This window comes from Salmo salar, chromosome ssa06 (assembly GCF_905237065.1).
Source record: "Salmo salar chromosome ssa06, Ssal_v3.1, whole genome shotgun sequence".
Classification (NCBI taxonomy): Eukaryota; Metazoa; Chordata; class Actinopteri; order Salmoniformes; family Salmonidae; genus Salmo; species Salmo salar.
The window spans coordinates 31072807-31094199 of NC_059447.1; the positions used below are offsets into that span (position 1 = coordinate 31072807).

General features: G+C 46.1%; 1 protein-coding gene across 8 annotated transcripts in view; it reads left to right on the top strand.

The window, feature by feature from the left end:
* Positions 1-21393, top strand: part of LOC106601438 (RNA binding protein fox-1 homolog 3) — a 380636-nt gene that overhangs the window by 126128 nt on the left and 233115 nt on the right. For 6 of the 8 annotated variants that reach the window (XM_045720266.1, XM_045720265.1, XM_045720263.1 and 3 more), the window contains one exon: positions 6358-6408. The gene's annotated coding sequence lies outside the window, so the exon portion shown is untranslated. Of the gene's footprint in view, positions 1-5857; positions 6114-6357; positions 6409-21393 lie in introns of those variants that run through there. The other 2 variants (XM_045720258.1, XM_045720259.1) reach the window with 2 other exon arrangements.

Consider the following 21393-nt stretch of genomic DNA (forward strand, 5'->3'; position numbering starts at 1 on the left):
CTTATAGTCTCAGGAGGATTGCTTCTTTTATTCTTGTTCATTTCATGAGACGGTAGGCTCAACTCAATATATCTGCAATATATTTCCAGTCACATAGATTTTTTATTTATTTTCCTCTCGTCAAATAAATTGTAGTATGGTTTGAGGTACAGTGAAAATAGCTGGTAGACCTTTCTCACAGGTAGTGGTACTGATGGAGGATGTGTACGGATCCCTCCACCGGAGGTTCCCAGACCCCGGCAACATCAGTTGCATCTTTTCATTTATCACCTCAGAGAGAGAGAGAGAGAGAGAGAGAGAGAGAGAGAGAGAGAGAGAGAGAGAGAGAGAGTTTTCCATTGGTATGCGCAGACAAAGCCGCTAGATTCACCCCCCAGAATACTGCTGTGAGATTATACCCTTCTTTCTTCACACAGCGGGGAACGGGCCACTGCAAATGGAGCGCTTGGGAGTGTGTGGCGTGCCGTGAATGACAGAGCGCCGTACACACTCCAAGCAATGACCCCAAACTCAAGGACTTGCTCCGAATGTCCTCATCTCTCATGCTTCCTGTTTTCGCTGGAAGCTCAAAAAGTGTCATACTGGGATGGACAGCGGGAGTCCACAGGCAGATTGTCAGAGTACAGATGCCAACGTTAGAGGGTGTCAGTCTGGGCTGGGCCCACAGAAACTATTGAAAACACTTGTGAAATATGTAGATCCAAATTTAAGTTCTTCGCAACGTATTCCTGTATAACAGCTGTTTTATTGGAGTATTTTAGGCGCTACAGAGTTAGTTGCCGTAGGAACCAGATGTTAGAGCAGAGTTAGTTGCCTTAGGAACCAGATGTTAAAGCAGCCTTAAACCTGAAAGCCTTAACTGGTGAAACTGACATGTCTGTTTGGATATTACAACAACAAAGAAGTTACTGCAAACAACGATCACTGTTTTCTTTTCTCGGACATCATTGCACGCTTAGAACAGCAGAATATGTACTGGATTTTCTTTTACCACACTGCCAGATTCTCCTCTCCTTTTCGTCAACAAAACAAAAACAATAACAAAGGCGTTGGGCCGGACAGCGGCACTGTTTCCCCAAATACTGATTCCATCTTTAAGTGCAGTAAGTAGCAGGTGTCAAATGAATTCCCAGTGAAAAGGTGGTACAGGAAAGATACAGTCTGATGAGTATTTACATGGATCTACAAAGATATTTCCAAAATACACAGCCTCAACTAGGCCTACACTGGCAAACCAACTATAACATGTTGGAGTACCAACCAGGGCCCGCTTTCCTGATAGCGATGGAACTTAGGCTTACGAGTGTTTTAACTATGCATCTTTCCTGCATGGCCGAAGATCTACAGTAACACGATTTCCCAAAAGACCACACAGAAAGAACGCTCGCTAAGCTCTGTCGTTGGAGCGTGTGTCGATACTGATAGGATGGAAAGAAAGACAGCGCTGCTCTCAGATCAGCTTTCTCCATTGAACTCTGTCCTTAACATTATAATTATTTCACCATACGATGGATTACCCTCCCCCTCCCCTTCCCATGAAGTGTATTTAACAAGTGCCATCAATAAGGGATCATAGCTTTCACCTGGATTCACCTGGTCCATCTATGTCATGGAAATGTTTTGTATACTCAGTGTATATTGAGACAAATACAGACAGTAGCCTACAAGTAGCAAAATAGAACTCTATTGATTGAACATGAAATGCATCCACTACAAGAGCATGGTGGTTGCCTACAGAGCAGCAAGAGGAACTGCCACTCCCTTCCTTCAGGCTATGCCCCCTGCAGCTAGGAGAGCAGTGTCCCTGCCCCCCACCCCACACTTTTCATGTTTTAAAGTTTCCCCCCACTAGCACTGACTTTGCTGATACTTTATTGAGGAGAAATGTACTTTCTATGCCTGTGATATGTGGTTGTCCCACCTAGCTATCTTAAGATGAATGAACTGTAAGTCACTCTGGATTAGCTTCTGTAAAAAAATAAAAATACAATGTAAAATGTCATGTATTTCAATATGATTGAAATCGACCTATTGCTTACTGTTTGTATTTTTTTTATTTGAAGCATATTTTTAAACGTCACTTGTTTGTGTCAGTTGCAAAGACATTGGAAACTTTGTATTTGCAGTCAACTTTGTTCTGAAGTTATCGCTGATCCCAGAGAGATGGGTAAAACGTGATTCTATTTTTACTTGTGCACAGTAAATACACATTATACTAGCAAATGAATGACTAAGCAGGCCTGTATGGGGAAAATATGAATGCGCTAAACAATTTGTAGTAAGTAGGCCTAAATAATGCTTGTTCTTGACGTACACCAGCGTTAGAGGGTGGCAGCCTGGGTAAGGCAGCCTGGGTTAGGCAGCCTGGGTAATGCAGCCTGGGTTAGGCAGCCTGGGTAATGCAGCCTGGGTTAGGCAGCCTGGGTTAGGCAGCCTGGGTAATGCAGCCTGGGTTAGGCAGCCTGGGTAAGGCAGCCTGGGTAATGCAGCCTGGGTTAGGCAGCCTGGGTAAGGCAGCCTGGGTAAGGCAGCCTGGGTTAGGCAGCCTGGGTAATGCAGCCTGGGTAAGGCAGCCTGGGTAATGCAGCCTGGGTAAGGCAGCCTGGGTAAGGCAGCCTGGGTAAGGCAGCCTGGGTAATGCAGCCTGGGTAAGGCAGCCTGGGTAATGCAGCCTGGGTAAGGCAGCCTGGGTAAGGCAGCCTGGGTAAGGCAGCCTGGGTTAGGTTTACACAAACTACTGAAAACACTTCATTGTAATATGGAGATCAATATGTAGGTTATTCACAATAAATGTCTATCTACCAGCTGTTGTACTGAAGTATTTAGGGGCTACAGAGTTCGGCTGTAGAGTATAGCCTATCAGACATAGTAAATGGTAAATCATTATCAGTGAGTTAACGTTACATCATCTTTACAATGAAACCAGACACTGTCTGTAAATTGAGATGCAGTATTGAATAGCAATACACAAAGGAAAGCAAGGCAATACATGGTCTGTAATGTTGTGACAACAGGCCATCTGCCCTCTACTATGTAGCTCACAACCACTTTACCTTTCAAGGATGGCTAGTAATGACTTTGATTGTGTCATGCAAATACCAAATCTTAAACCATGCGTGCTTTTACCTCTCCTGACCCCATATTTCCAGACTCCCTCTTTCTGACGAGAACACACCCCTCCTCATCCCTTCCCTCCAACCATTAAACTGCATCTGAACATCAGACTTAATTGATGAAAGGAGGGCCTGTCTTCGTTTATAAGCAGGCATCCACCAAACTAATCTGGGTGTGTTGTGAAGTCTGTCCTTTCCATTAAGTGGGACACATTATCTCCTAATCAAATTAAAGTCATTTAATTGTCGCCCTCCCTTGATAGAGCCGGTGAAAAAAGGAGGAGAGTTGTGTTTGCTGAAGGGGGATGTGTGCAGATTGAACAGGGCCTGTGTCATTATGGTATGAATTTGTAAATAACCAAAGCGTTCACTGTCATGTCTTTGCTTTGAACCTTTCTATAGGGTGAAGCTGAGTTTGACATTTTATCCACTCTCCCAGCTCAGTGTATACCCAAAACAATTGAGGCTAAGAACCTAGCTGAAGGGGCACTAGCTATGTGACCCCATGAACGATTGAGCTCTGTAACCTACTGATCACTAGTCTCATTTCTTAATCACTACTCTGAGCTGTGTGTGTGTGTGTGTGTGTGTGTGTGTGTGTGTGTGTGTGTGTGTGTGTGTGTGTGTGTGTGTGTGTGTGTGTGTGTGTGTGTGTGTGTGTGTGTGTGTGTGTGTGTGTGTGTGTGTGTGTGCGTGTGCTGCAAACTAAACCACCTGTGCTGGCCAGTGTGTTAGCTGGTGGCTCTGTCCCTGCTACGTGGTTTGCAGGCTGCTATTACCTGAGTCATCCTGTGATTAAGAATGGAAGTCTCTGTGTGGAATGGGGCCGGTCTGTCTGCCTCTGTCCTCCCAGCCCAGCACTGCGTAGGCCCTGGGGGGTCCCCATGGTAACCAGAGTGAAGGATACCCCTGCAGACTCTGGCCCTGGCCACCGCCGCCGCTGCCCGCCATGTGGGGATCCCTGGGCGTGTGATAAATGAAGGAGCGTGGGATCGTTTGTCCCACTGATAGAGTTTTATCCCCTGCCCTTTCAGAGCAGTCAGACCATAAAGAGAGAGCCACGGCCAAGCGTGACAGGTTAACCCAACAGTAATAGAATACTCCTAATGGTCTGGTCTGGGCCAAGGGTTGGAGCCACCGGCCACAACAGCCAGACGTCCACCCCACCTCTATCGTTATAGGTGCTCTGGGACCACGTCACCCACTTTGTGGTTGTCACAGAGAGAAGCAAGGACAAAGTGGGCACTTTGATGGCTTAATGGGCACTTTGATGGTGTCTTAGGGCGGAATGGAGGTGGGCGAGGGCAGGCAAACGGATAGAATAGAGTATACAAGACATTAAGACAAGGAAACGAGCTGTAGGGCGGTGAGGTAAGCCTAAAGCACATCCGGTACTTGGCAATTTTACCCTGTGCTTCAAAGGACTGCATTTTACAAGGGCCTTTGAATTTATAGGAATTCTACAGCAGCTGGCTGGCAAGTCTATTGTTTTTTATAGTGCCATTCATGTTGAATGATTTGATAGCGTAGCAATACATATGAGAGGTATGAGAAAATAAACATGATCAAACACCAGTGAGCAGTCAGAAGAGATTTAGATTATTTTGTTGTCATGACTTTCACTTGAACATGCCTGTCTCTCTACGATTAATCCTCACAAAGAAAGACAATCCTCGGGGCTAGCCTACATGTTTATGCTTTAACAAGGTTGTTTGTGTAGATGTTTGTTAGCGTGCACCTTGGGTAGCAGTTAGTCATGTTTGAATATGGCTTTAATTAGCCCTGTGTATTCCAGCAGCAGCAGCTCAGAGCCCTCTGTCCACAGCCCCCCCCACCACCACCACCACCGTCCTCTCTGCTGCTCTACTAATAGTGTCCTGTCCTCTCTCCTCCTCTCCTCTCCCCTCCTCCTCTCCTCCTCCCAGGAACATCAGCGCTCTGTGTGGTTAAGATAATAGCAGCTCACACTAAAGATGTTAATTGAGGGGAGATAAAGTGTGGAGGTTGGTAGATGAGGGAGGTGGGGATGCTGTGTGTGTGTGTGTGTGTGTGTGTGTGTGTGTGTGTGTGTGTGTGTGTGTGTGTGTGTGTGTGTGTGTGTGTGTGTGTGTGTGTGTGTGCTAATATTAAGTTGTGGTGTTCCACTACCAACTAGCCTCTTAATAAACCTCTGTCACACCAGGTGAGGTGTGATAAATCTGGAGGGATTATGATAACTGTGAGTTGTTCCTCCCTCCTAGAATCAGACAGGAAGGTGTGGCAGCAGTGGGGTCTGGTGAGGTCTGTCTCAAGGTGGGCTGGAGACTCAGGGAAGTGTTTGGCCAACTGAAATGTGTAGCGGGCAGGCAGGCAGGTGGGTAGGCGGGCAGGATGGCAGGCACTAGGCAAGCGGGCGGACGTGTAGGCACTCAATGTGGGTAGAACACAGGGGAAGCAGAGACGGAGTAATCTGACCAAACAGCTGAAGTGACAGAAGCTACATTAATAGAGGCATATGTCTGGAGCACAGAGAGACGGAAAGAGAGAGAAAACAGACACTGTACCAGCCTGAGAGAGGGAAGAGAGAGAGCGAGAGAGAAAGGGTGAGGGGTAAACAGAAAACAGCGCCAGCCTCTGTAATTGCCTCAATGCCACTGGGAATGCTCTCATTCATTTGAAGCAGGCTGTATTCTCCCTCTCTCTTTCTCTTTTTTCTCAATTGAGGGGAGGGGGGTGTAGTGGGTTGGATTGAGGTGCGTGGGGTGGAGTTGGGTGGGTGATCCGTGTGCAATCCTCAGTGTGTGATGCTAACGTATGGCGATGAGTGCGATAGCTCCCCTGTGCTGAATCTCCCGTAACATCAGCGTGAGGACCAGTCCATGGCTGTGGCCTGGGTAGAGGAGAGCAGAGCAGAGAGGAGCACAGCATACAGCGCTGTGGAAAAGTGAGGGCGATAAGGAGGTAGGCGGACTGCAGCTCAGACCTGTCAGATGTGATCGCGCACCGGAGCACTCCGCATGGGTCTGTCTCTTTTTATATTTCCCTAAGACAGCCCACCTCTTCACGCCCCCCTCTCTTCTTTATTCCCTCTCTCCTCCTCTGCGCTCTGTTTTTTTTCTACCTTCCTCGAGGAATTCTTTATTTCTTTATGTCTTGTGTGGCGCGTGCGTTGGATGATGTGCCCCCTCCTCCTTCCTCTTTTCTCCTCCTCTCTCTTTGCCGCTTTCACAGCCTAGTTTTCTTTTTTTCTCAATCTTGTGTGCAGGTTGTATCTGACAGAGAGAGGACCACCGCCACGCTCCAGCCCCAACCCACTGTGAGTATTCTTATGCTAATTTTCCATCTCCATCTTTCCCAACGTCGGTTTGTCTTTTATTCTCAACCCTTTTATGTTCTCGACCGCGGCGCACTGAGAACGTGGCGGCTGCGACAGAGAGAAAGGAGGAGAGACAGAGAGAGGGAGAGAAAGAGGGAAGGAGGGAAGAGAGAGGATAACTAGTGCTGTGTAGGGGTTTCTCTGAGGATGGTGGAATGGCTGAGGGGGAAGAGGAGGGGGCGGGTCTTGATGTGGTAGATGGTTCTGTGTGTGAATGGTTGGGATGTTGTTGACGACAGTTAGCGTGGAGCGGGTCAGCACACTGATCACCAGGGTCTCTCTTTTACCTTAACTTCTCACTTTCCATATTGACTGACTCTTCTGTTTTGATATTGAGGCTTTTCTGTTTCCTACTGTGTTCCTGTTACCACTACCGAGAGGGGTCCACTGTTGTCATTTGAACAGTGGACATGTGTACGATAAACAGAGATTTAAGAATAATATTTGTGTGTGTGTGTGTGTGTGTTCAAACAAGTCTGTATTCTCTATGGGTGATCATATGTGAGTGTATTTTTATTGTGTGTGTGTGTTTATTTATGGGTGAACCAGTGGAGGCTGCTGAGGAGAGGATGGCTCACAATAATGGCTGGAATGCAGCGAATGGAATGGCAACATACACCTGGAAACCATGTGTTTGATGTATTTGATACCATTCCACTAATTCCGCTCCAGCCATTACCACGAGACCATCCTCCCCAATTAAGTTGCCACCAACATATGTGTGTATTTTCAGTCTGTTTGTAGCTGTGTTTATTTGTACATGCGTGGCCACATGGGAGTGCATGAATATCCATGTTCATTTGCATACGTGTGTACACAGTAGTCCTACATGTGGGACTATGTATGCACGTGTTTGTGTACAGTTTATGCGTTCACCAAACGTGTGAAGTGTATTTGTATCACAAATGTGTAGTAGAGATCAGTATGCTAGTGTCCATACCCACCTGCTGTCCCGTGTGTGTGTGTGTGTGTGTGTGTGATGCGTGCTGTGTGTATGTGGACCAGATGAAGAGTGGGTGTTCTCTGTGTGGGGCTGAGATAGACAGTACCATGCCCCATCACTATGTCAAGGCTAATGGGTACACAGGTCAGCAGGGGTGGACACAGAGTTGGCCATGTAGACCGATGTATGTCAGCACAACAACACCTTTCTCTCAGGCCTGGATAACAATAGGCCTTAGTGTAGTTCACTACATGTGCATACAATAAGGACTAACAGAAAACCTCTGCTTTCTAATGTAAGGAAATATACTGGATATTCAGCTGACAAAGTGCAGGGAAAATTCTGTTGTAGATTCAGTTGACATTTGGATATAGATTGATCTGAAGATGGCAATTAAGCAAAATCCAGAAGCTAGGCATCTGGTGAGGCGGAGGATGCTATTGGCTGGCAGAGCATTACCATTTTAGTCCCATTTTCACATGATGAACCCCAGAATGGATTATCTCACCATGCTAAACAGTGGCTGTTGTAAATGTGATGTATGAAAGAGGTTTGTGCGTCCTTGTGTTATTTGTCCATTTCCGTGACCCGGCTGGTGCTCGGTGATGTAGTATTGGTCTGATTAATGATGATCAGGTCTAACACGTGCGCTCACATCCAGACAGACCTGCCTTTTCTGGCCCTTATGAAAATTAATAGTCACCTCAAATCCCTAGAACGATAGCATGCTGTCGACGAGCGCCGCTTTCTAAAGTGAGTCGATAAAAATGAGAACCATTCCGCAAATTACAGAAGATTAGGTTCCCCTCCACCAATCTGAATCCTTAAACCCCTTATGTTTGTACAGCTCTGTGTGTGGAATGGAATTCAGCCACAAGATCTGAGCAGAATAGCAATAAAAAGAAGGTAAAAAGTTCTGAGTGAAACTCTGTGATAAAAATAGCCAGACGAGTTAAAGCACATGATAATTGATACAGTAGTGTGTTGCGCTTGGCTGTAGTTAAGTGAGCAACAGAGGTTGTCAGTCATAAGGAGAATAGAACAGACTATCCTGGTGTATTTAAAACACTGGAGCATTTATCATGTCATTCTATGCTTTATAGAGGGTGCTTCTGGGATAGCCTGGTTTTCTTTGCTTCATTTATCTGGGTCTTGTGCTTTATAGCTCCGGTTAGACGCTTTGTACTGGTTCTTGATCCCAATGTACACAACGGAAAGTATGAAACTATTGTCTCCGGGGCCCCTCGGAAAAGCTTATCTTCTATTTTTAGTCGGCTTCTCCTCATTGTAGCCTCGGTCGCATGCTTACGTCTGACGGTTGTGCCATAAAGTATCTGTGCTTCATCCCCGCCAAGCCGGCAGCCGGAGACAACTCTCACCCACACATAAGGGATCTATGAGCCATATAACACAGGGCCCTGCACTACCTCCTGAAATACAGGGGACCACAGCTGTGTCACCCTCTCCGTGTGATAGCACCTATATGTGGTGAGAGCTCAATATTAGCGTAATGCGCTAACCATTTATTTCGCATCACTCACCACCACTTATCTCAGAGCTAGACACCAACCGGAACATACTGAACAAAAAAATATCCTAAAGATAAAAATCACATTTCACTAGAGGGTGTTTGTGTGACAGTGATTTATGCTGTGAGCATCCTGCCACCTCATTGAGATGGGAGTGAGTTCCGGGTGGCTAAATCAATTTGTGCTAAGGCCGTCGGTGCTAGTATTGGTTTCGTGATATGATCTTTGTTGTCCTTTTTTTTTTAGAGGTCAGTGCAGATGCAATGACAAGGGCAAAGAACCTGAGCTCTAGTCTCTGTTTCTGAGCTGGCAAACCATCCCCCACCAGGGGATTGTGGGAAAAGGAAGCTTTGGTTCTAAAGAGTATATGTTTTGTCAGGGTTCAAACCGAACGTAACGTCCATTACACTGCCAATTCATTTCCTCCCAGTCAGATCTTGATGGAATGTCTGAGGTTAGACACGAGAATGGTCCTTACATTAGTCACTGTAATTACTCAGTGATTGTGACACAGATCTCCAAGGCGTGCCAAGAGTCATGTAGTAGTAGTAATAGCTAGCTAGCAGAGAGAGGGCAGAGAGAGCGGGGGTGATAATACTATAATGCTGGTAGTGGATGGAGGAATCTGACACCAGCAGGCCAGATGTTAGAGAGCTGTGGACAGGAAGAGAATATATATCCTGTGAGGTGTGTCATCATGTCACATGATCCATCCCTACTGATCCAGCCAGTCTTCTGTTCTGACGTCTCACAACTAGGCCTAAATATGGAACGTAAGAAAACCAACCCACTACTTTGGAGGCTTCCCCATATGAATCACACTCAGAACAAGGCCATGAATTTGATTATACCTTGTTTTAAGATCTTATATTGAGCAATGTTAACTATTGCACAAATGACATAGGAATTGCTCATCAGTTGCCAACGGATCAACTCCATGAAATTGCAAAGCAGTTACTAAATCACAATCATGTATCAATATGTCAATGCAATGTTCGTACTAGAGTATTTACAGTGTTCCTACACATCAAGTATATTCATAACAAACGATTCTAAATGAGAGGAAGAGAAGATTGACATGAAGTAGCACTGCACCATGACGCTCAGATGACTGTGTTCTTGTGCATGCAGAGAAGTGTAGCTAGCTATGCTTTGTGTTCAGTTTCTAAAAGGTCTCCTATGATGTATGCTATCTACTAGCTGGCTAATCAACCCCAGCTGCAAAACTTTACGTTGTTGGTCATAACAGGTGGGAGGGGACAAAGGTCCCACACATGTGAATCCATCCTCTCTTATCTCCAATTGCCTTTCATTTTCCTACATTGCCTGCTGCCGAGCATCATGGGAAATAAAACGCCGAGACACATTTTTAATTAAGTGCAGTTTTAGCTTCATTGAATTTATAAAGACACAATGGGAGAAAAGAGAGAGGTATTTTTCCTGTCTCATTAATCACAGTGCTTCCATGTCTGATACGGCGGTACAGGGAAGAGAACCAGGCTGCAACTGTGGAGTGGAATATTTGAACATCTCAGCACTGATGTGTGCAAAGCGGAGTGTTTGTCTGCAGGGGAGGCTTTGAAATTTCATCCACTCCAGCCCTTTTAACTCGGCAGAGGGAATGTGTGTCTCGCTCTAGTTGGCCAATGGCTGTTACGGGGGCTCCGTGCCCCCCCTCCTCTCCTCTACCCCTTCTCCGTCTCCCCCCTCCTCACCACCATTCCATGACCTGCTCTGTGTCAGATAGTTTAATGTGAAATTGCTTTTCTTTCAAATTTCCCCCTGGAAACGCAGGTCACTGCAAAATGTTACATCTCATAATGGCATGTTATTGTTGTTCTTGGAGGTAAGTCCTTGCCTTAGAAGTGTAGGATTCCAGTGGCCTGCTAAGGTTACAGACAGCTGTTTCTCTCCGCCCCGCCCCGCTCCTGCCCGTCTCTGATTCCACGCAAAGCTTTCAGTCGTGCCCATGGTAACCCTGCTGAAAAATGTATCAACACCACTCTATGATTACTCTATACATTAGCGGGGCTTAAATTTAATTTGTTGGCAGGGCCCGGCGGTAAAGCTATGGGCCTGGCCTATCAGAGGCACTTTGTAAAGGCCCTGGAAGAGCCTCTTGGGGTGATCCTATCAGTCAGACACACTGACTGTCAGCAGACACGCTCTGTTAGTCAGCAGCACTGTGGCCCTCCCAAGCCCAGACGCTGGCGCTCAGCGCTCCACTGGGGCAGGGCTGTGGGCATCGTGGCTCCCCACCTGCCAATCAAACACCCAGCCAGGACCACGACCTCTGGCCCCATGTTGAAATGGATGCTCTTCAACAGGTGATCCAACAGACAAGACTATATACCCATAGCAAGGCCACAGCACCAGTAGATACATATAGTACTGTAATGCTAGCACAGTACACTTATTATGTTAGCAAATCCTGATGGGGTGTTTGACCTTAACAATGTATGGTCATTAGCCTTGATGATTCACCTGAATCTAAAGCTACTGCTGGTATCTCTTAGGTGACTATAACATGACCATACATACTGTGAAGGAGAAGGTATGTCTAACTGTAAAGGGTTTCACTGAAAATGTCTAATGTGTTGAGACCAAAAAACCTTTTCTCCCCAGCAAGGAGAAAGGCTTGTTGCTAGTTGGTGTATATATGCATTTCTCTTGCCTTTTGAAATGTGTAGCTAGTATTTTTAGCTTTGCATTTTCATCTCCCTGAATGGCTGGCAAAATGGCTTGAGCTCAGGCCTGTCTAGGCTGCTTTTAGAAGAGCTCACAGTCACAGTACAGGTTTTTAGAGGATTTCCCAGGGAGAAATGTTTCAACTGGTTACAAAAAAAAAACAAGAAGCACTTACACTGCTGTACGGCTTTAATTGGGATCCATTTTCATTTCAAACGTTTTTAAATATCTGGAATGGAACACGCACTGTAAAGTGCTTTACAAATCTTCCCAGATACATTACTTTGACCTCAAAAGAGTTCTACATGGAATTTAAAAGGGTTCTACCTGGAACCAAAAAGGGTTATCCTATGGGGACAGCTGAAGAACTCTTTTGGCACCCTTTTTCTAAGAGTGTAAACTTAATCAATCATTCATTCATTCATTTGATCAATTAATGGCACCCAAAGGACGAAATGGGGACACATCCGTCCCCCAGTGACACGTGAAATATAGACTGATAATGCCTCTGCTACTTCCTTAACACTGCTCTCCACTAACTCTTTGTCTGACAGGCTGGCCTACCGCATGTATCATAATGAGAGGATCTCCGCTTCGTCAATTAGGTGGACCTTAAGATGCTGTCTGAACTTCTGTGAGGTAGACAGGGAAAAAAGCCCTAGATGAAGGATTTGCCCTAGACTCAGGGGAACCGATGAGCACTTTCCCTTTGTGTGCAAATAACATTCGACGGAACGTCAGCTCTTTCCGCCGTCCGATTCAGAGCCATCCCAGTGTTTCTTCCTCTTCTTCTGATGACTGGGTGTGTGTTAGATCTGTCCCTGAGGCGGTGTTACGGAGAGGAGCATCTCAGCATAAATACCAGCTATCTCCACCACCACCACCTACCTCCACCACCACCTACCTTCACCACCAACACCTACCTCCACCACCAACACCTACCTCCACCACCACCACCTACCTCCACCACCAACACCTACCTCCACCACCACCACCTACCTCCACCACCACCTACCTCCACCACCACCACCACCTACCTCCACCACCACCTACCTCCACCACCACCTACCTCCACCACCACCTACCTCCACCACCACCTACCTCCACCAACACCTACCTCCACCACCACCACCTACCTCCACCACCACCTACCTCCACCACCACCACCACCTACCTCCACCACCACCTACCTCCACCACCACCACCACCTACCTCCACCACCACCTACCTTCACCACCAACACCTACCTCCACCACCACCACCTACCTCCACCACCACCTACCTCCACCACCACCACCACCTACCTCCACCACCACCTACCTCCACCACCACCACCACCTACCTCCACCACCACCTACCTTCACCACCAACACCTACCTCCACCACCAACACCTACCTCCACCACCAACACCTACCTCCACCACCACCACCTACCTCCACCACCACCTACCTCCACCACCACCACCACCTACCTCCACCACCACCTACCTCCACCACCAACACCTACCTCCACCACCACCTACCTCCACCACCACCACCTACCTCCACCACCACCGACCTCCACCACCACCACCACCACCTACCTCCACCACCACCACCTACCTCCACCACCAACACCTACCTCCACCACCACCACCACCACCTACCTCCGCCACCACCTACCTCCACCACCAACACCTACCTCCACCACCACCACCACCACCTACCTCCACCACCAACACCTACCTCCACCACCACCACCACCTACCTCCACCACCACCTACCTCCACCACCACCACCTACCTCCACCACCACCTACCTCCACCACCAACACCTACCTCCACCACCACCACTACCTACCTCCACCACCACCTACCTCCACCACCAACACCTACCTCCACCACCACCACCACCTACCTCCACCACCACCACCTACCTCCTCCACCACTACCTACCTCTACCACCAACTACCACCACTACCTACCTCCACCAGCCTCTTAGAGGGAGATGAGGAGAAGCTCTGTCATTGTCTCTCCCTCTCAGTGGTTCACTTTGAATTATTTAATTACTTTGCTTGAGACTTGAGCAATTATACCTCGCGCTGCATATCTGTTAATTATATCTGACCTCACGTTCCCGCTGTTCTATTAATTGTTCACCGAGATGACATTCTTAGATAACTGTCAGTGTCATATTCACATTGTACAGTACAATATAATAGGAAGATCGAATAGGGAGATTTAATATTGCAGGTTGGTTCTGTGTAGCTGGGTAGCGGTTAGCGTTGCCTTCTTGCCGTCGTCCATATTCCAGGTGGGGCCATAATGGTACTGATGCCCCCTGGTTTGTCCTCTTAACCCGAGCACTGCCATGGTTGCCATTGGTTACCCATGTGCCCCGGAGCCCATGTGCACCGGAATGTTTTGTTAATTATAACTGATGTTCAGAGACCTCCAAACTCTGATCCCCCGTCCATGTTGTGCGCTGCATGCAGATGTTGCCAATGAATTTCAATCAGCCTGGCCCCTCTAACAACTGCATGCTTAAAACTCCTGGAGTACATGTCTCTAAAACATACTCAGTGTTTCTAGCCCCGTCTACATCCGTTGAGTGTTTGCAGCTTAATTGCATCCATTCCCTAAAAGTGCTGTTTGAAATTGCTGCTGCTGTTGTTTTTTTGCTATTTTTTGTCTCCTTTTGCTACCCGTCATTCATTTTGGTAAGCAACCCCTTCATTCATTGGTATTCAGCTTGAGGTGGCGCGAGCGGCAATCTGTTTAAGAGCATGGAGAGGGGATGGCACCTTTCGGTTAAGGCTGCCTGGCCATCCTGGAGCGCTGGGTGCGTATGCTCGGACAGCTGGCCTTAGAGTTAGTGAGTGTCACTGTGGAGGAACCCGGAGCTCAGTAACATGCCCTCCGGCCCTGCCTCCCTCCCTCCCTCCCTCCCTCCCTCCCTCCCTCCCTGCCTCCCTGCCTCCCTGCCTCCCTGTCTCCCTCCGTCCCTGCCTGCCTTCGTCCCTCCCTGCCTGTCTGCCTGCATCGCTGCCCGGCTTTAGGGGAAGGGAGGGGTGTAAGGCTGGAGCTGCAGCCACAATCCATTATTTTTACCTAAGCAAGGGGAGAAAAAGGAGGGAGAGAGAGATTGAGTTAAGGGCTAGGGCACCTCTGAGTCCTGTCTTCTGCATGCTAATTTAGCTAGCCGCTACGAGAGGGATCAAAATCCTCTGGCTGAGACGTGGCCTCTCAACCCATCAGGCCTGGATATCCCCTACCCCTTTGCATTACTATAGAACAGCTACAGTGTGTTCTCTACATATAGCTAGCTGACTAAAGTCAACCTCTGTGATATGTAGAGAGATTTCTGCTCTGTGAAAAATGTAGCCAGAAAAATGTTGGATACACTGATCTTATTATCCATGACCATACTAATGATAACTCAAAAATGCATAGCTGCTTTCACAAAATGCTCTCTGGTTTGGTTAATTGGTCTCAGTGATGGTATTTACGCTGGGGAATGGCTGGTTTATTTTAAACATGTTATTTCTTCATTAAACGTGTTTGACTTTTATGTGTGAGACCCTGGCACTGTAGTAGTTGCATAGTGCTGAAATGTAGTTGAATTATAATGGTTGAATTACGCTGTCCACTGTTACCGTCCACTGAATTGTCACATCTCCTGCCTTTCTTCAGTGGTCATTGTTCTGATTCCATCTCCCATGCAGGCTAGACAGACAACCCGATGAGTATTTGTGCCCGAGCAATGAGACGCGGGGTGATTGTGAGCCACTGCTGAAAGCTATCACTATCCGAGTGGAAAATACACATGACAACTGGTTTACAGGTTCCAAATGAGAAGCCACCATGAACGGGGGAAAGCCACCCTGGATTGGTGCACACCGACATTGATACATTTCACCAATGGTTCTGTGCTGAGATGTGTCTAATCTTTGCTGTGCCTCTCGGTGAGGTAGGACCCCAACACTCTCTCATTATTTGACAACAAAACATTCACAGTGTGTATTCAGCCGGGTTCAGCCAGCCACAATACACTCCCCGCATACACAAGTCCCCTGTGTGGGATCATAAAGTGGCTCTATAGCCCAGCATTAAAGGGGCCGGCAGTTAAAATGCAGCCTCATCCACTCCTCCACTTTAACCAGAGAGTGGTTGAATAGAGAACTAAATAAAACAGCCTGTCAATAGCCTTTAATTTTGAATAGAGAACAAATACAATTCAATAGCCTGGTAATGGCCTTCATTTTCCTCCAGACTCTTGATATTGATTTGATGGCTTAATTTGACTTTGGCAGGTGGGATGCGATTGGCAATGTATACAGCTGCATGCAATTTACCCCAAACAACACAATAAACAACAAATATGCAGTCGTTCGACAACACAACTGTTTTCCATGGCACTGCATCCTGGGCCATCTGAATGTATTGGACCACATGGGGATCTGTTGGCAGGTCCAGGCTCCACGTTTACACCCAAAATGTTATTTTGATTTTACCGACACTAAGATAATGTTCCATAACACACAGTCAGTCATAAATCAGCCCATCTGTCTGTTTGAGCGCCTCAGTATTCATCAAATCTGTCTCTGTGTGCTGGGTCTCTCTCTGTTCTCTCTATCTTCTCCCTTCTCTCTCTCTTTCTCCCTCTGTCTGCTTGACCACAGTGACTCGTTCTCGCTCCACACGGATTTACTGATGGCTGTCAGCTCAATGAGCTAGTTCTCCTGAGATTGCATTTGAGCCAGATTTCTGATCCTTCCTCTTCCTCCTCTTCCTCATTCTTTTTTTGCTCTTTCTCTCTCCCTCTTACAGACACACGCACACACACACGCACACACACAGAACATTATCCAGTTTGGCTGTATTTCACAGCACGATATTCAAAATGAATCATTGGGAACTGTGTGAAAGTGAGTGGATGGTCGATGTATCACTCATTCCCATCAGCTTATTCATATAGACGACTATACAATGAGTGCAGTCTGCAGCTGATTCCAGTCACATCAGCAACCCTAATGGAACCAGTCCCATTGGCTGACTACTGCATATTATGGGAAATCAATCTTCCTTTTTTATACAGCTTGGTCTATTATGTCAACACGAGTCTTGAAAAGATGGCTTGTCTTATTTAACATGATATTTGATAGATATTTTTACCCTTCGTGATCTAGTGAAACCGTACACAGATTATATATATATATATATATATATATATATATATATATATATATATATATATATATATATTTTTTTTTTTTCTATATTGAATTACATTTTGCAAAAGAGTTATTGTTTTATCAAGGTATTTATTGACATAGTATACATCTATACTGGAAAATAAAGTGCTACCAACATTTGTAGGAATGAAATTCTGTGTAATTATTTTTCCACTGGCTGCCATATCCATGAGTGTATTTCTCCAGACATTCCATATAGAACAGGCTGTTACGTACTGTACGCCTCACAGTACAGGAATACAGACGTGTTAAGCTCTCTCTCATCTGGTAGGTGTGCCGCCACCCATCCTCTGTCTCTTTCTTGTCAGGGAGAAGTCTTTACACAAGAAGACTCCTAGTGATTGTGAAGTCTTGCCTAGGTGAACAGTTTTGATCAGTGTCTGAATATTTAAAATCTAATTTCAATGGGAGACTGGTTTGAGGGAGTTAAATTCTCAGTAGAGAATCAAAGCCTGTCTGGCTCATGTCATGCTAATGATTTTTTTATTCTCTGTCGCTGTCAAAACAGAAGCACTTCTTTCATTGTTTTTAATGTTGTTTTCTCTTCCCTCCCTCCTTCCCTCACAACTATTTCATAAACGAGTGCGGGGAACGATGATGCCTAGATAGAAATCCTGTGTCATTTACATGACTGATTACAGTGCAATTTCACACTTATTTGCATGGCTATACTGAACATCCTCGCAGAACTAATGGATTGTTGGAGGGAGCTGCTGCCGTGCAAGGCTAGCTAACACTGGCCATGCTAATGAGCAGAGAGACACTGATGGTGTGCTTTATTAAGCTCAGGAGTATCTGCTCAATAAGACACATTCAGAGCTGCTGCCTGCACGCCTCTCTCTCTCCCCCTCTCTCTCCCCTCTCTCTCTCCCCCCTCTCTCTCCCCTCTCTCTCTCCCCACTCTCTCCCCCTCTCTCTCTCCCCTCTCTCTCCCCTCTCTCTCTCACCCCTCTCTCTCCTCTCTCTCCCCCTCTCTCTCCCCTCTCTCTCTCCCCTCTCTCTCCCCTCTCTCTCTCTCCCTCTCTTTCTCCCCTCTGTCTCTCCCCTCTTTCTCCCCTCTCTCTCCCCTCTCTCTCTCCCCTCTCTCTCCCCTCTTTCTCTCCCCTCTATCTCCCCCCTCTCTCTCTGCTGCTGCTGGCTTGAAATATAATATTTGCATACAAGGTTGAGGCAGCGCTATCATTTCCTGTGTGCAGTGATGGGCTATTTTAATGTCCTCATTTCAAATCGGTTAGATTTTGGTGAAAGATAGAGAGAAATGTTTGTGTTTTGTGGAGTGGGTAGAGAGAGTGTGTTCCTGTGCCTGCTGGGTTCCTATGCCTGCTGAACATTGTGTTATAATGTAGTCAGCTGTACCGAGCAATACAGACCAAAATATCTTCATTACTGCTTAATTGGAAATTGTAACAAGTTCTAAAAGGGTAACAGGGTTTGCTCATTTCTGCCTGGGATGTTGTTTATAGCCTGATCTGAGGATTTAACTAGGGTCTTTATGAGAGTCTGCAGGAGATATCTGCTACTTTTTCATTAGGCCTGTAATGTTTATAAGATTGCTTCATAGGGAATGTTGATGCGGTGGGATTGCTAGTTTATTGTGGGCAGTGTGATGGGTGACTGTGGCCATTATCAAATGAATGCTCTGCAAACCCAAAGCTGCTTCAATAACATGAGGGTTATCACATTTTTTGGCGATCATTATTTTCGAAATTATGACATGAATAATTTCTCCTCATACTTTTATGTATGTACATAAAATGATTATAAAATAAAAGTTTTATTGGAATCTACAACTCCCGCCACATATCTCGTTATTAATCTATAAAACAAGTGAGAACTTTTCCAATCTCATCTCCCAGGATCTTCCTTAGAACAGCTAGCAATTCATTTCCACTTGTTGTAATTGCTTCTTCCAGTTAAAAAGAGTGATGGCCGAGTCCATGCAGATGTTGTCTGGGTTTAGTCCGTTTGTTCTCATGGACCATTTACAAGGTAGCTTCCCAGGGTCAGTCATTGCTCTCACTGCTGTTTACCGAGCTACGTTGCTTCTCTGTTTTATATCATCCTTTGTTTATTATTGTCTTACCTGGCTTTCATCATAAGCAGCGTGCTAATGCACTGCGTGGCTTTAAGGAACCAGGCTGAAATATATTAGTGCTCACCCCCAGATGGTTTTCTAGAAATGGATTTGGGACTATTTGAACAGTGGCAGTGTAGCGGCAACATTAGCAGAATATATGAAACTCTGACTTTAATACAGCGGAGTGAGAAGACGGTGTGAACTGAGAATGGCTGTCTGATAAACAGCACTACACTATGCCTGCTCCCAGCGCCACACAGGGAATTACTGGGAGTCAAGGGGGAGCTTGATGCAGTCTGAAAATAAAAATATATCTGAAAACCATTGAGAGAAAGGTTGACATTAGGCTGACTTTGTGTACTGTCGTCTCTTTCTCCTACACTAAGCCTCCAGTGCCTGGCCCTCCACATTGTGACACATTTCTTATGTCCTTCCTGTTTGCCTTCTCTCTCTCTCTCTCTCTCTCTCTCTCTCTCTCTCTCTCTCTCTCTCTCTCTCTCTCTCTCTCTCAGCCTAGCTGTGCCTGGGGCTGGTGATCAGATTTAGTGCTGTATTCTCTCTCTGTCTCCTAGAGATGAGTGACAGATGGTAGCCATTAGTGTATATTCCATGCATCTGTTGCAAGGCACTAATTTATCTCATTAGAAGGACGTGTGGAGGGGGAGGAGGAGTGTGTAGGACCAGGACACTGTTTCATTATGTGTGTAAAACAGAGGGAACGGGTAGAGCTGCCTGGCTAAGAGAGAGACAAATAGAAAGAGAGAGAGAGGGAGAGAAAGTAGAGAGACACAGGTACGTGTGTGTGTTTGTGTCTGCGTGCACATATCTGCGTGTGTTTGTGGGCGAGTGATACCTGCGTGTGTATGTGGGTGTTTGTGTGATGCCTGCCAGCGTTGTGTGTGTGTGTGTGTGTGTGTGTGTTAGAGAGAGTGGGCGGTAGTGAGCACCAGATTGGACCCACTGTGCTTCTTGTACCCGGGGTCATGATGTATAATCACTTGCCTTCAAACCATTACCAATACACACACACACACACACACACACACACACACACACACACACACACACACACACACACACACACACACACACACACACACACACACACACACACACACACACACACACACACACACACACAGAGAGAGAGAGACCCAGACCAGGTGTGTGCCGTGCCTCAGCTCTCAATGGGTCAAATTGCAGAGCAGGTGGGAACACTCACATGTATACACACATCCCACTAACACATAGAAGTAAACACACACTCACATACTCAATCAAAGGCATGTACACACGCTTCACGCACAAGTTGGCACACTAGCACAATTAGTATTGAATATGGATGTTACTGTGCAGACCATTGTGCAGAGTGCCAGGATTCCTGGTCATATTGTTTGTAGCCCTTTACACTCGTACCAACATACAGGTTGAAAATGGAAGGTTTGGGATGCAGTTCCTGTACAGTAACATGCTATACATGACGTCAGAGCTCTGGCTCTGAACCTCACAGGGCTGTATGGGTTTAGACTGACAGCCGTTCTGAACTTCAGCACCACGCGTGACAGAAGTTTCCTCAATCACTCCCAGTAATTGGGCAACTTTTGCAAAAATGTTGTCTGAGTGAGGGAAATGCTTTAAATTTGCAAGGACTCAAATACTGCTTTCATTTCATACACTACACATTTCCAAATCATAAAACTCATGTCATATACAGTGTCAGTGCTTATGATCACTATGTTTGATGTACAGTTACAAGATGACATGGCATCATGCCCTGGGTGGTTCTGAACAGAATGAGCCTATGGTTGTTGTGTTGTGAAGAACATTTACCGCGGACCACACATCTGAATGCACTCATGACTCCATTTAATGCACAACAAAATGACTATCTACTTCTATGAATTGCCTTGTGAAAGCCTTCAAGATCATATTTTATAATTTAGCTAGTCATGTTGGCAAGCTTTCAGATGATGCCCACCTGACCCAGATTGTGATTAGTTAATGGACCGTTTTTGGATTGCGTAAACAACAACAGTAATTGTGTAAAGGCGGGGATGCAGGGCTGTGTTCCAAACAAAACAACTACAAGTGTGCTTGAACTTTGTGTCCTTATCTTTAGTCTAATAATTGTCCCCTAATCTCCAAACGGTTCCCTTTTCATTTTTACCATGCGTATGCTTTCCGTATTTCTTCTGTCGGAAAACATTTCAATTTAGCCCTATCCATATAGGCCAATTCCCACCAGTGTAAGGGGTTAACCCCACTACTATTTTTATCATGGTAACCATTATATTTCTAGTGGCGGTTTGAGAAAAGCTATACGAGAGCCTGAAATGTAGCAAAACAGCCAAGGGTGGAATATCATCCGCCTTGCTGTTGGGCTCATTTTCATTTCCATTCAAGACGCTAACCAAAGTGGATTAGGACAGCCTGTTTTCTGCATGCAATCTCCTCT